Source organism: Physcomitrium patens, chromosome 4 (genome assembly GCF_059467195.1).
Source record: "Physcomitrium patens ecotype Gransden chromosome 4, ASM5946719v1, whole genome shotgun sequence".
Taxonomy (NCBI): domain Eukaryota; kingdom Viridiplantae; phylum Streptophyta; class Bryopsida; order Funariales; family Funariaceae; genus Physcomitrium; species Physcomitrium patens.
The window spans coordinates 20,840,905-20,858,189 of record NC_143413.1 but is presented as its reverse complement, the minus strand read 5'-3'; positions in this window follow the sequence as shown (position 1 = coordinate 20,858,189).

The window sequence follows — 17,285 nt, the reverse complement described above, 5'->3', positions numbered from 1 at the left end:
TTCCAACTTTGTGGCCTTCTTCACTGCAATATAAACATAGACCTTCCTCCATACGTCGCTTTTTTTCTTCTAGAGTAAGGGATTTGATACGTACGACATCAATTTACATGTCTTCTACCTCTGAATGTGAATTCACGCTGCTTGTCGACATAATTGGGGCGTGGCGAACCATATTTTGTCTTGAACATTAGTCTTAGCGGCGTTGGAATAGGCAGTTATCGTACTTCAGAGCTTGGCTAATAGCTTCGTTGAGCATTTGCGGATCAAGAAGAGTTAACAGTAAATCCTTCACATTGTCCCTTAAATCCCAATAGAATTGACTCATCAACGTTCTTCGTCTCAATTGATGTCGCATATTAATTGCCTGAAGTCTGATGCATAGACTGATGTAGAGCGTATCCCTTGTCGTAGTGACCGGATCTTTGTTATAGCCCATCGAACCTTATCGTGTTCACCAAATGCTTCCGCAAACGCCTCCAAAAAGGTTTCAAAGTTGTTTAGTATGGACAATTGTTTCTCAAACAAAGGAATAAACCATGATAGAGCTTGTCCTGTAAGTAAGGTTCCAACAAGCCCAACACGTGACTCCTCCGTTGGATAGCGTTCGGGCTGTAAAACTGTTATCAACCTGATTTGATTGACGAATCCTCGAAACTTGGAACGCATACCATCGAACTTGTTCGGAAGGCTAACTCGGGGCTCCTAATGTTGTAAAACCAATGGTGCTTGTCGAATCTAAGGCAAAGTTGCTTCTCCAAGTATAGAAGTTTGAGGTTGGTACAACCGAGATTGTGCCATCCTAGATGCTCCATCATTATGAAGCCTTGCCACGACTCCTTCAATCTCTGCAGTTCTTTGCGATAACATAGCGAGGGCATTCATGATAGCATCCAACTTCGACTCTGAACTTTCTGTCATACTAATGTCTTGGCCCCCGGCCATTCTAAGGGAAGGACAGAAATGACTCTACAAGAAGACAATATTGGTTTAGAGGAGGGTACTCCGCAACCTCTAAAATGCCTTAAGAGCTTCAAGAAAAGGGGTAATCCACTCTCTCCAAGAAGAATAAGACTCCAATATTGTAACAAAAGAAGTATCAGTTTAGAGGAGGGTAATCCACAACCTCTAAAATGCTAGTACACTTCCAAGCAGAGGGGTAATCTACACTCTGATAAAGAAGAAATTAGCTCTGATATCTGAGGTAAGTGAAGTCTCGACAAACTGTCACGGACACAGAAATACAGACTTGAGATCTAATAAGAAGTTCAAGAAGAATTGGCAAGAACTAGATTAATCAGATGAGAACAACACCAGAGAGGTGAGCTAGAGCTCCAAGAGATGTGTTGTCGAGACTGAAGAACTCTTCAGCCTCGATTCCAATATATATTCCTATTTAGGAAGCTTTTCAAGCAACTTCTACCAACTAGGAAGCTTCTAGAAGGTTCCAGAGACTTGTTTCTAGAAGGTTTTAGAAACTTATCTCTAGAAGGTTCTAAGGACTATGTCTCTAACATCTTGTACAAACTAAGAAGCTTCTTGAAGGTTCCAGAGACTTACTTCTAGAAGGTTCTAGAAACTTGTCTCTAGAAGGTTCTAAGGATTATGTCCCTTTAAAAAAAACTTTTAGTTTTTTAACATTGATTTTTTTTTAAAAAAGAGTGTTATCATTTTTTGTAGAAATTTTCATTTGGTATTAGAGATTATAAGTTACTTTCTTCTAATTTAATTTTTAAATTTGTTTGAGTTTTCTATAAAAGAAAATATTATAGATGCTACTTTTGGCACAAGTGAAAATAAATTTGCAACTATTATATATCTTCAAAAGCTTAACAATATCATGAGGGTAGAAATCTCATATATATATATATATATATATATATATATATATTTGTGATGTCAATCATAAATATATTATTTTAATGCATATAGAAGAGGTCAATAATAAAATTCAAAGTCTACATTATAAAAAGTTATAATTGAGAGAAGAAAGTTGATCAAATTTACTACTAAATCCAAAAAACCTTGCTACTACAAATATGAAAGAAGCAAGGACGAGTATGTGTCAAGGACAAGAACTCGATGAAAAAATAATTCAAACAAGTGAGTCTTCACTCAAAGAGAGGTAACAAAATATATATAAATAAGTATATATATTGAAAGAAAAACTGGAATGGCTATTGCCAAAAGACAAGAAAACTAGAGATCCTTGAAACTAGACTAGAAGCAAGAAAGGAGTTGACAAGAGTGAAGAAGCCTTCACTCTTGTCTCTATATATATTATCTAACTAGGGGCTACGTGGCGATGTTCTATAGGACCTCCAATATGTGTTGACTTTGTAGGACACATGCCTTGACTTACAAGGCAAGTTTTTCTACGTGTGGGCCACATAGTTAGCTTGATCTTCAAGCTAACAACATGTGTGGCACATGGCCAAGTTGTTGACCACGTTTCTAATCCAAAAAGTCAATAAAAGACACCTATGAAGTCAAAGCAGCATCTAAAAAGCTTCTAAGAAGCTTCTATATTAAATATTATAGAATTAACTTACTTTTACCTACTTTTACTTACTTCTACCTATTTGTATATGTAATTATTAGGTTACATGATTATGACCGTGACACTACCTTCCCTTCTAGACACGAGTTCCACGAAGAGCAGTCATCATATGTTGAGGAAATCTATGATGCGACCAATTATATTCGCCACATACTTTGATCTCTGTTCTCTTCGAAGATGATAGATAGGGCCTCTCAACTATCGGTAGTGTCCCATACCAGGGCGGGAAGACCACCCAGTTATTTGATCATTGTTCAGGCCTTCATAACTTCCTTCAAATAGAATATTTGGAACACCATCAGGAGTTGTTCCTACCTCTAGCACAATCACCAAACATCGGGAGTCCCTTCCCAAATTGTGATACCAAACGCGTTGTATCTCGCCATCTATTCGAGGAAGAATATGTCGTTCTTCAAGATCTTCATCTCGATTGCGTCGTCTTGAAGGTTGTGACAATCGTAATATCTCGTTCGACAGGTCAGCAAATGAAGGCTCTTGAGTCGAATCTGCTGGTTCTTGGTTCTCCATCTCCTGAGCGTCACTACTACAAAGAAGCTACGAACAAGAATTGAAAGTAGAATATTAACTTGCCTAGATGTTGTTTCTTTTATAAAAAAGGTTTTCATCTTGATTTTGATGGATGTCGTTGATGAAAAGCCTCCACCGCCTTTGCTGCATTTACAAGATTTTTTATTGGCTCTCATGTGCGTTCACTAATACCATATCCGTACCAATGGATAAGATATTCTAATTTATTTTGATGTTGCCTTGAATCTAAGACTTCTTCTACTTCAAACTCTTCATTATTATCCACTTCTAAAGGAGGAGGTAGAGCTTGTCGTCTTCTTGGTATATCCACTGTCTTGTATGGTTCAAGAAGAGACGTGTGGAATACTGGATGGATTTTCATTGACTCCGGTAGATGTAAATGATATGCAACTGGATTGATTTGTGCAGAAATAGAAAATGGTCCTAGCCTTCGATAGTCCAACTTGTCACAAAGACGAGTGGTCTTGATATTGTGACAAAGTAGCCATACCTTATCACCCAAGATGAATGATGGTTGTTCCTTTCGATAGACATCCGCATTGGCCTTTTGTTGTTCTTGAGCCTCTTTTAATTGCGCCTTCATCATTGCATGTAGCTCTGATAAATGAATTGCCAAAAATTTTGCAGCAAGATTATCAATTTTTAAAAAGTCAAAAGTATCAAGTCGTGGATGATAACCATAATTAGCAAAGAAAGGTGTTTGTTTTGTAGAAGAATGTACCGTATTATTGTAAGCAAACTCTGCCAATGGCAAAAGAGTTGTCTAATCATCTTGTTGGTAATTAATGGTACATCTTAAATATTGCTCCAAAACTTGATTAACACGCTCTGTTTGTCCATCAGTTTGAGGATGGAATGCCGAAGATAGTTTTATATCCACTTTAAGAATCTTGAAAAGAGTTCGCCAAAATCTTGATACAAATTGAGTTCTCCTATCTGATATAATATCCTTGGGTAATCCATGATAGTGATAGATATTGTCAAGAAAGAGCTTAGCTATTTCTTCACCTGTGATAGATTTTGTACATGGTACAAAATGTGCCATCTTGGTAAAACGATCTACTATCACGAATATAGAGTCATAAGAACCTGAGATTAGAAGATCCGTGATGAAGTCCATAGAAACAGAAGACCATGGTTGTTCTGGAATGGATAATGGCTGAAGAAGTCCAAAAGGTCGATGACGAGGAGTTTTTGATCTTGAGCAAACTTCACATGATTGTACAAAATCTTTAACTGCCTTCCACATTTGAGGCCACCAGATATCCCTAGATATCAGCTCCAAAGTCTTATTATATCCGAAATGTCCTACTGCTGAGAAGTTGTGACGAGCTTGAAGAACACGTAAACGTGCTTCTCCTTCTGGAACATATAGGCATCCTTCGAAATAGAGTAGGTTGTTCTTGAATTCAAATTTAGAGGGATCATGAGATTTAGAAGAATTATTCTTGATATCATGAAGAAGAAGGTCTGAAGCCATACTCAACAAGACTTGCTTAAGGAAAGTTAAATCAACAGTCAATGTTGATTTTATTGCTCGAAGATGAAATTGTTCCGGGTTCAAGAGAACCGTTCTTTGTTACTCAAAAGCTGCATCTCCTTCTTTTGGTGCAAGATAAGAACGTCTAGACAAGGCATCAGACAAACCTTGTTGTTTTCCTGGCCGATAAGTGATGATGAACTCGAATCTTGATAAAGACATGATCCAACGAACTTGGCGACGATTTAATATGCATGCTGACATAAAATATTCGAGATTCTTGTGATCCGTATATACGGTGACTGGACTAGAAACGCCTTCTAGATAATGACTCCATTCTTGAAAAGAATCCACAATTGCAAGAAGTTCTTTGTCATGGGTCTCATAATTGATTTTTGCTGCTGAGAATTTTCTTGAATGAAAGGCTACTGGATGAAGTTTGTCATCTGTTCCCATTTGTGATAAAACCGCACCCAGAGCAAAGTCCGATGCATCTGTTTCCATAAAAAATGCTTTGGAAAAATCAACACGATACATGATTGGTGCAGAAACAAACGCTATCTTTAAAGATTCAAAAGCAACTTCCGCTTCTTGATTCCATTGGAGTTTGTCTTTACAAGTCAAACGTGTAAGTGGAGCTGCAACTCGAGAGAAGTCTTTGATGAAGATCCGATAGTAGTTGGCAAATCCCAAAAAACATTAGACATCTCTTATCGTTTTTGGGATCTTTCAGTCTATAATAGTTTGAACTTTCTTAGGATCCATCATAAGTCCATCATTTGAAATGATGTAACCTAAGAAATCGACTTGAGTAGTGTGGAATACACACTTTTCTATCTTGGCATAGAGTACTGCATCTCTTAATTTTTGTAACACATGATGAACATGAAGTTCATGTTCTTCTAGATTCTTAGAATAGATCAAGATGTCATCTAGATAATAGACCACAAAATCGTCCAAAAACTCTCGAAAAACATCATTCATTAGATGTTGAAAAGCTGCTGGTGCATTTGTAAGTCCAAAAGGCATGACATTGTATTCAAAATGTCCATACCTAGTTCGAAACGCAGTCTTCTATTCATTTCTTTCTTTGATGCATACTAGATTGTATGCTCCCCGAAGATCTATTTTTGTATAGATCTTAGCTTGATTCAACTGATCAAGAAGTCTAGATATTAAAGGTAGTGGATACCTGTTCTTGATGGTAATCTTGTTGAGTCCTCGATAATCAACACACATTCGCAATTATCCATCTTTTTTCTTCACAAATAGAATTGGAGCTCGTGCCGGAGATTTAGAATGGCGTATGAAATTCTTGGCTACATTTTCTTCAATATACTCCTTGAGTTCAGCCAACTCATTTTGTGATAAACTATAGATTGGTCTGAATGGCGGTTGTGCTCCTTCTTGAAGGTCAATTGAGCAATCATAGGGACGATGTTCCGGGAGTGTATCCGCATTCTTTTTTTCAAATACATCTTGAAATTCTTGATATTGGCTTGGAATGCCACTTGAAGTCTTTTCACTAGTAGAAACGGCTGTGGCATAAATAATATATGGTAATTCTTTCATAGCAGCATGCAAGAAAGCTTTTGCACCTATAAATACGGGTTTAATTGAACTGGACTTATGACTCTCTACTTGATTAACTACACTGTTAGTTATACTTTTAGAGAAAGTTAGAGTTTGGGAAGTCCAATCTATTTGAGGGTTGTATTTTTCTAACCATGATAAACCTAAAATGACTGGATTAGAGGGAGATCTAATGATATTAAATACTACAAAACTATTATGACCATTGATTATTACTTCTATAGGAAGGATTTCATGAATAATATCTCCAGAAGACAATGGACGACCATCTATGACTTCTACATGAACAGGTTTAGTTTTCTTTACTAAAGATATGCTATGTCTTTTAGTAAATTCTTCATCTAAAAAACATGCTGAGGCTCTTGAATCTAACAAGGCAGAGACTTTGTAATGTTTAGGTCCTAAAATAACATTTAATGTAAAACAAGGAGAGGGCTCTGAGGAGAGAATAGGACCTTTATTAGAAGTTGTGCAAGGTTCCAGCCGCATGGTCCCTATTGTAGCTGGACAAACTCGTTTTCCGACATATTATCTTCTTTCACAGCCATACTCCTCATTTTGTGATTGCGTCGTTTCTTTGGACAATGCTGGGCAGTGTGCTTTGGTTCTCCACAATATAAACATAATCCTTCTTGACGACGATGAGTCTTTTCTTGCTCAATAAGAGGTTTGAAATGTATTGCATCAATTTGCATATCCTCTACTTCCAAATGTATGTGTTGAAGAGGTGTTGGTATTGCCATTGAATTATAATAACGTTGAGGTCCACTTGTATGGTTCTCAGATCGGAATTCAAAAAGGCGATTGTCACACTTCACAGCAAAGTCAATTGCTTGACTCAATGTTTGAGGATCAGGTAAGTTGAGCATTAATTTTTTTACCTCATATTGTAATCCGTAGAGAAATTGGCTAATAAGTGCAGCATCATCCCACTTGATATCAGTTGCAAGTTGTCAAAATTGTGAAGCATATAACGTTACTGATCGATTGCCTTGTCGTAAAATACGGATCTTATTGGTTGCAACACGAATTACATCATACTCTCCATACATGGATCGAAACTCCGCCAAAAAAGCCTCTAGATTATCCAATATTGGATCTTGTCATTCAAGAAAAGATGAAAACCATGATAGTGCGGAACTTGAAAGAAGCGTACTTCTGAATCTAACTTGTGATCCTGGAGTTGGATAGCTTTGGGGTTGAAGTTCAATCTCAAGTTGTACTTAATTGATAAATCGTTAAAACTTGGATCTGGTGCCATCAAACTTCTCGGGTAGGGCAATTCTTGGTTCTCTAACATTTGAGGGGCATTCCACCATAGGAGAAAGGACATGGTTTGGTGCAGATGTTGAAGCAGCTCCAACCATTTCTATATCTTCACTTCCTGCCAATCTTATTGCTCCTTGTGGTGGTAAATTGAGTTGATGCATCGCAAGCATTAACTCCCTCAATTGATCTTGCATTTGTGCCATTGCACTCTTCATTTCAACAAGTTCTGCCATGATAACACTTAGAAGAGAGAAGATGTCTAATATCGCTGAAGACAAATAGAAGAGAGGACTTGAGAACAAAGAAAATACTAAGGACAATATCAGTTTAGAAGAGGGTAATCCGCAACTTCTAATATGCTTATATCTTATCAAGAAAAAAGGGGTAATCCACTCTTAATCAAGATTAGACAAAGCTCTGATATTGTAGGTGCACTCTTGTCAATTTGTCAAGGATAAGAACTTGATGAAAAAATAATTCAAACAAGTGAACCTTCACTCAAAGAGAGGTAACAAAATATATATAAAAAAGTATATATATTGAAAGAGAAACTGGAATGGCTATTGCCAAAAGACAAGAAAACTAGAGATCCTTGAAACTAGACTAGAAGCAAGAAAGGAGTTGACAAGAATGAAGAAGCCTTCACTCTTGTCTCTATATATACTATCTAACTAGGAGCTACATGGCGATGTTCTATAGGACCTCTAATATGTGTTGACTTTGTAGGACACTTGCCTTGACTTAGAAGGCAAGTTTTTTTACGAGTGGGCCACATAGTTAGCTTGATCTTCAAGCTAACAACATGTGTGGCACATGGCTAACTTGTTGACCACGTTTCTAATCCAAAAAGTCAATTAAAGACACCTATGAAGTCAAAGTAGCATCTAAGAAGCTTCTAAGAAGCTTTTATATTAAATATTATAGAATGAACTTACTTTTACCTACTTTTACTTACTTCTACCTATTTGTATATGTAATTATTAGCTTACATGATTATGGCCGTGACATTATGCCAAAGAAGTTTAATTGAATAAGATCAAAGTTTTTAATATTTTTACAATAAGTAAAATTATATTTAAAATTACATCTTTTTCAAAACCTAGATGGATTTATAGATGCACTTCCTTCTGAAAGTATTCTTTCTTGATTTGCACCTTTGATGGAAAAAAATTTACATCTATTTTATGTTTTGAATTCATTCTTAAAGATATTTATGGCTACTTTTTAAAAAAGTAATCAAAAAAAATAATAAGGAACAAACTTGTATCTTTATGATAAAGATTATATTCAACTGCCATATATGTTGTTGAATTCCAAAACTTTACTTACAATGTGGATTAAAACAATAAAGCCTCTTTTAATCAATTTTGATATGGATTGAAAGATAATATCAACATTTTATTGTTGATAATGCCAAGCGTAGATTCATTAGAGCAATTTATTATTTAGCCATTGCATGCAAAAATTGACTCTTTGAAAGCCACCAAGAACAAAGATTTGGTTGTAGATGTATAAGTCAAGTCATAGCAACAACCTCTAAGTTCACAAAAGCTTATTCATAAATATTGGAACCTATGCAAATTATCATGATATATTTCAAATCACTTATTGAACAAAAAAATATTCAACACCATCAAGAAGATTTGTGCTTATATTATAGAAAATCTAAAGACACTACTCAACATTGTCCAAAGAAGCAATACAATAAAAAATGAGGAGTATGGTTGCCAAAAAAGACAATGTATTGAAAAACAATTTATTCTAGTTATAATAAGAACTATGCAGCTAAAATCTTATACAATACCTAATAAAGGTCTTATTTTTTTCTCAGATCCCTCATCTTGCTTTACAATAGTAGTTTTTTTAGGACCAAAAAATCACAAAGTTTTTGCTTTATTAGATTCAAGAACCTAAGCTTATTTTATAAACAAAAACTTTGTCAAAAAATAAGAAATGTCTTTAATCAAAAAAATCAAATCTATGGATGTAGAAGTAATAGATGGTCATTTATTATATTTAGGAGATATTAACCATAAAACTATTCTTTTAGAAGTAAAAATTAATGGTTTTAATAGCTTTGTAATATTTAATATGATTAGATCTTCTTCAAATTTTATGATATTAGGATTATTGTGGCTAAAAATGTATAATCTTTAAATGAATTAGATTTCTTGTAATATTGATTTTTTTCATAGTTTAATTCAAAATTCAATTAGTTAAGTAAAAATCCATAAGTTTAATACAATTAAAGCTTAATTGATAAGTGCAAGAGTTTCCATGCATACTAAAAAAAAATATAACTTTTTATTATATATGTCACATCTATTTTTGATAGTAAAAAGACTATAATTGATATTTTAAGTTAATACAAAGATTATCAAGATATTTTTAAAAAGAAGAATGTCAATAACTTTTAAGAGCATTGTCTTTATAATTGTTCAAATAATCTTTAAGAATGAATTCAACGACCATTTGAACCAATCTATAGCTTATTGCAAAATGAATTGATTGTACTCAAGAAGTATATTAACAAAAATATGGCTGAATAATTCATATGTTATTCAAAATTTCAAATAGGTGCTCCTATCTTATTTGTAAAGAAAAAAGCTTGATCATTGTGGATGTATGTGAACTATTAAAGACTCAACAAGATCACCATCAAGAATAGTTATTTTCTACTTTTGATTGATTCAATCAAGTAAATATCTATACAAAAATAAATCTATAAAGAATATATAATTTGATATACATTAAAAAAAAAAAAAAAATAGAAGATTATATTTTGGACCAATTATAGTATTTTGTATATAATGTCATGTCTTTTGGACTCACAAATGTACCAATTTCTTTTTAATATCTAATAAATAATGTTTTTTGAGAGTTTCTAGATGATTTTGTCATGTGTTATCCAAACGACATTCTAATCTATTCTAAGAATATAAAAAAGCATAAACTTTAAATTTATTTTGTGTTATAAAAACTTAGAGATATAAGACTATTTGCTAAGATGAAAAAGTGTATAATTTATACTACTCAAGTTCATTGCTTAAGATATATCATTTTAGATAATGGCATTTTGATGGATTCTAAGAAGGTTTAGACTTTCATAGATTAAAAGATTTCAAAAATGATAAGAGATGTACAATATTTTCTAAGATTTTTTAATTATTATCAAATCTTGATAAAAAAACTTATCTTAAGTTATGGTTCTTTTTATATATCTTATATATAAAGACAAACTTGAGAGAAATAAAGAAGCTAAAGCCAAGTTAGAGGTCACCTATTTTGGTTGTTAAAATAGCCATAGAATTAGTTAGTGGCCACTATCAATACTTATATTGTTGTAAGGCAACCAAGCTCTAATCCATGTTGTATTGGAGTCAAAGTGAAGACTAGAATTTCATTGTTGACTTCTCTGCACAATAAAAGAACTTAAACGATAGACTAAAGGAATGTTATATTGAGAGCTTGGCTATTACAAGAAGACATTGATAGCAATAAAGACTTCAATATAGAAGCAATCACAAAAAGCATTCTCACGTAAACGTGAGACTTCTAGATTAGATAAATTTAATCATGGATGGAATTAAAAACTAAAAAAAATTAGATTAGGATGCAATTAGATTAAAATTCTAAATAATTTAATTTTAGATGATTTTTTTTTTTTAACTCAATGATGAAGTTTATAATCAAGATGAAATTTAAGCATAGATGAGAAGATATTTGTGGATGAATTATTATTCAAAGAATAAAATTTTATTGGTAAATAAATTTTAATTAAATAAATTAAAATAATAAATAATAAATCAAAATAATAATAATAATAATAATTGTAATAAATAAAATTTTATTTGAATGAATTTTTTTAATAATTGATCATTGTAAGTGAGAGTTGTAGTAGACATTTTGCTTGAAATCTTGAGTGAATTAGGAAGGTTAAAGAGTGATTTAATCCATATTGAATAAGAGCTACAATTTCTAAAAAATACATAGTTAATTCACTTGTTGTGAATTAGAGTAACCTTCCAACAAGTGAAGGTTTATTTTAGCTTACAACAACCAAATTCTAGTATAAGTTCTTAACTTCTCAACTTCAAGCCTTCCTTCAATTTCAAGGGAAGAGTTGTGCTTCGCTTTGTGTAAAGTTTAAAGACTAAATTGTCAACTTTAAATTTAAAAATATTATGATTCAATTGTGCATTAATTAGTAGCTGAAGGAGGTGTGTTAGTACAAATGGATTAATAGTATAAACAATTACAATGTAAACAATTACAATGCAAACAATTACAATGTTTTGTTGCATGTAGAGATATTCACATTGGGTAACTTGAATATGTATTGTTCCACTCATTGTAACTAGTCACTTACTGAATACAATATTCATCTTCATCCATTGTTATGTGCTATACACTAATTTGGGTTTACATAGGAGAACGAAAGAGGCTAAAGCAGAATCAGTAACCGGCTGTGGATCAGTTGCGCATTGAACAACTGCTGCCGGATTTCAACATTTATCTTGCATTACCTTGTGTCATGCTGGAAAATATGCTAAAACATTACATGATGTGATCAGTGTTCTGGAGGAAGAGATTCAGCGGTTGTATGTAGAAGAGGAAGCTACACGGTTCAAGCCGAGTTTCAGGTGACAGACACATCAAAAGAAGATACCACCAGTGGGATTTATGTGAATGAGGCTGATTATGATTAGTACAGAGAGTACATCGATTGCAGCAACACTTTGACGGATCTAAAAGGTCCTGGGGGAAGGGATTGAGGTTTAGCTTGTGCAAGTTCACTTATACAACTTGTGAACAATAGTTACTCGTCAAAAGAATGTGCGGATTCAACAAAGAGGCGCATGTTTTGGCAACGTCTTGCAGTCCTCTTCAGAACTGATCCATTGCGGAGCACAATTTTTTTTCTGGAGAAATTTATCTTTTAATGCTTCCGAATGTGACTTATGTGAAATGAGGCCGAATGTTGCAAAGCCATCTCAAGAGGTAATGCTCGGTGGTCACGAATCAATGCATCTGATCAGTAAAGTACTTGAAGAGGTTGAGTTTTTTTGAAGAGGACAGTTGGAGAGAGGAAAGCCGAATCAAGTTCTCTTCAGCATTATGAACTTGGTCCACATGACAATTTAGTTGAATGTGGGTGTGGTTGTGAGGATGTGAATGAGGATGATCAAGCAGAATGTGAAGAAGGTGCTGAAGGAGGTGTATAAGTGTGGAGGTGGAAGAAGATTGGCTGGTTATGTAAAGTGATTCCAGCATTTTTTAAATCTTTGTAAAGCAGATGGTTTGTTCAAGAGCAAGAGGAAGAAAAAGGATTCAAAGAGGGAACAGTTAAAACTGAAATATTAGTAAAGAGGAAAATAGACATAACAACATAGACAAAATAAGCATTGAAGAAAAACAGCTTATATAATAGATAAAGAAAATGACTATGATAGGAGAAAATGAAACAAATTGTATTTTGTAATGCTAATGATGGAAAAAATTATATTGTATTGTTGTTTAGCAAGTTTTTTAATTTAGAAATATACTAGGTATCAAACTGTAGAAAGTTTACCTTGTACTTATTGGCCAAGCTCTAATAAGTGATTTTTTTTTAATATAGAGGCCAAATAAACCTAACAATATTAAAAGATATTCTATTGATAAGAATCTTTTATAATTAAGTAGAGTTATATATAAATTATTTATAGCATCTAATTTTTTTTTAATATCCTTTATTATACCAAAGAATAACTAACCAATTGGTAGTAAGTTAGATACTTAATAACTTCAAAGAAAATCTATAATCATCTTTCAAAGACTTGTTTTTATATATAAAAAATTTCATAACTCTATATATCCATCTTTTAGACTTTCATAAAGTCTTAGATTCCAAAAATTCCTTCATTAGCAAAAAATGATCAAATTGTAAAAAAACTCCTTTCAACACCTTTATTACTAATAAATATTTTTTCTCATTCAAATTTAAAATCCAATATATCTCTCAATCCAATAATTTCTTTTTTCTATAATTTTTTATAATTTTATTTTATACTCTTAATATTTATTTTAAAAAAAACCAATCATAGATTCACTTCTATTTGTTTGATATTTTAAAAACTCTACTAAGTCCTATAAACTAATTTATAGGTATTTAAGTATAATTTTTTTCAAATCTTAAAAATAAAAAATCGAAATACAATTAATATTTTTGTATAGGTTTTTAATATAATAATATATATTTAAAAAAAATTGAGCCAAAACCTTAACAAAATGCTTAAAATATAGCTCAAAATGCAACCACTAATTAAACAAGTTACAAATTGCCTTTAGATCACAAGCTCTAATTTCAACTTTCAATATCTTCTTTATTCTAATTTTAAATTTATCAAGTTATATATATAAAGTATAGTCAAGAAAGGTTTTTCTTCAATCCTAGTCATTAATCTATTATTTCTTTTTATATGTAAGCTTTGTGCTTCAAAGAATGATATTAGATTCAAAATCAATACTTTGATTTTGAGTACTTATATTTCTTTTATAAAAACATGAATCATTAAAGTTTTACAATAAAGCTATATCTAAAATCCTAAACTTTCTAATTCTAACCTCTAATGTTTGAATGGCCTCAAAAAACTAATCCCAATAAGACCTTAGACAATCTTATTGAAGCCTATTGGGCATAACTTTTGGCCAATAGGATTAGAGATTTCTATCATCTATCTCCATCCATCTACATGGGTGGCCTAACTATTTGTTTCTATATAAAGATTTCTCTCTAATCTTTTTTTTTTTAATATGTTTTATATAATATGTACTCTAAATATCAAATAAAAAAAATAAAACAAGATTTTAAGAATATAATAATATCTAATAAAGATGAAACTAAGTATAGATAAGTTTTCTTCAACATAAAGTCAACCTCAAAAGTCACAATTAAAATAAAATAAGGTTTGACAAACCTCAATAGTAGTCCTTTAAAATTGAACCATATCAAATTATTAATCTAATTACATTTTGAAATGAATAAAAATCCATTAATATAGCTCTTATTATGTTGTACAATAAATTATATATATATATATATATATATATATATATCTTTATATGATAGCTAAATTATATTATGACAATATAATACCAAAATAAAAAGAAAACTGCTTAGTAGATGCTTCTTTTTTATTACATAGACGTCTCAATGTGCCATGTATCTATAAACATATATAATAAAACCTTTATTCATACTAAAAAATTTAAGGATAAATTTATACTAGAATATTTGTATAAAATGGCTTTTGATTTTTTTTGTTTATTTTTTTGATTTTTTTATTTTAAATTTAAAAATATATATAATAGATTTTATGTAATTTTTTATGTAATTTTAATATCTTTTCAATTTTATTTTAAAAAAAATTAGTATAAATTTATTATAAATTATTTTAATGCAAATAATAATTTTATTGTATATATATAGAGTGAGGAGAGAGAAGGGTATCCAAACCTCTTATATATAGAAGTATTTTTTTGTAGTTAAACTTGACATTTTAATTTCTTTTTGAATTTTTTCTAATGTATAATTACATATAAAACAAATAGCTTGCAAGTTTAGTCAAAACTCAAATAATCATATAAAATAAATTAAAAGATATAAGAGTTATCAAAGACTTTCTAACATTAACATTAATTGAAATAAAGATTGATGTTTTAAAATTTTGATTATATCACTTTCTATTTTCATCATAAAATTATGAGATTTATAATTTTAATTTATCAAAAAATTATTCCAAAAATCTACTAGCTAATATAAATGCATGTTATTTTGTAAAAAATAAAATTCTTTTAGATGGAATTCAAGTTTGTCAAATTTCTTAAATTACTTTGTAATTAATATTTATTTATTCTAGATTAGTTTAAAATAGTTAATGCGTACATATATATATATATATATATATATATACATACATACATATATATTTTGTTTTTGACTTTTAAGTTTTTAGTTTATTTTTAATGATCATATATATATTTATATATATATATATATATATATTGATATTGAGTAGAAATTGTTGCATCAAAATTACTTTTCTCCACCCAAAATGATCGTACACAGTCAAAGGATTGCAAGTAGTACCTAGACATATTCCAGTTTGCACCAAAAATCAGATTGAAGATTTGCAACATGATCAAAAAATTCCCACCTTATCTCGTGGAATCTGGCACTAGAGATCCCTACAGTAAAACATCAATTAATCAACTAATTAAACATGTATTGAATAAAACTAAACTAAACTGGTTTCGTTTTCATTCATAAGCAGGATTATGAATCTGCCGCTCCCACCACATCGTCTCCGACCTCACCTGCAGTCTTCCTTGCCGAAGTTTGAAACTCTTGTGGGCGAAAGCTTATCGAACTCACACCAAGCTAGTGAGAAAGTGATCGCTGCAGACACTGTTGATAGCAGTGTTCCAACTCCGCCTTTCTCAATTATTTCGGCTCTGCTGCATCACTCCACATTGTTGATCTGGTGGCCCTGGCTCGTCGCAAACTGTAGACGACAACGATGCAAGGAGATATGCACACACAGAGAGTGGTATCGGTGGTCCCAGCCTTTGTCCTTTTCTGAGCTCTTCCGGTCGATCGATCAATATCTGTGGCTCTGTTGGAGCTTTGCAGCGAAATCGCACAATGACCCCAAGCTCAGTTATCTATCTTGCTTGCCAAGAGCAACACAGCATAGCGTCTCATTCCAGCAATGAAGTCAGCCGTGAGGAGTCTCACATCGACGTTTACTGGTGTTGGATTATAGTTTGAGGGGATCTTGTGCGATTCGAAAACTTTCCTCAGACTGGCCGCACTACTGGTAGAGACTCTGAACTGTTTAGTTCTAAAAGTGGTTGTGGTTGTGGCTATAAGCTTTCTTTCTGCAGCGCAACAAAGTCAGAGTACAAAGCCCACATTATTCTTGTCAAATAAGTTGCATAGCACTCATTCGTTTCAGCAGACGGTGTTTAAGTACCACTCAGCACTATCAGTGAAGCCAGAAAAATGCAGTACTTGCAAGAGAGAGGCATTGAAGTAGCACAGGAAGAATCTGATGCTTCCCCTGGCGTGCAAGCTACAGCGTCTACATTGAACTGGCAAAGAGTGTTTCTTGTGAAAGGTAACCCTCTTGAAATGTTCGAACCGAGGAACTCTTCGTCACTGTACAGAACTTAATGGATTTTCGGTGAGTTTAAGCATTCTGATATATTAGCGTGATTCAATCATAGACAGGAAAACTTATTGGGAATGTTTTTTTATCCTTTTATGGCTCTTTCAAAGAAGGATGAAATAAGCAAGTCTTGCGAAAGAGTAATGCAACTTATACACAGAATCAACCATTTCAGATCCAGTCATTTCATGTCTTGTGAAGCATTTCAAAACTACAACTGGACATTGGTTAGATTCTAACATAAAACGTCTTAATTTGGAGAGAAATGCAGAGAGAACCCATAGCCGGCGACATTTGGTTTCTGCAGAGCCGATATATGTCGTAGTTATGAAAACTCAATTTTCCCTGACAACATAACGTACCTGTGATACAACTAGAAACTTGTGGAAAAAGGAAATACTTTATGAATTAGGCAGAATAATCAGTCGTCAAAGGCTACGATGTGCATACTTTCACAAACGAGGAGTGAGTAAAACAAACTGCCAAATGTTGAAACATCCTCTACAAGATGATTTTTGACAGCCCACATTGCTAATCGTAACTTAAACATCTTGTCATAGAAAGTATTCAGTTTATCTCACACTAGTATATATTTCTTAACAAGTATGCTTTGGGCTCTGTCTAC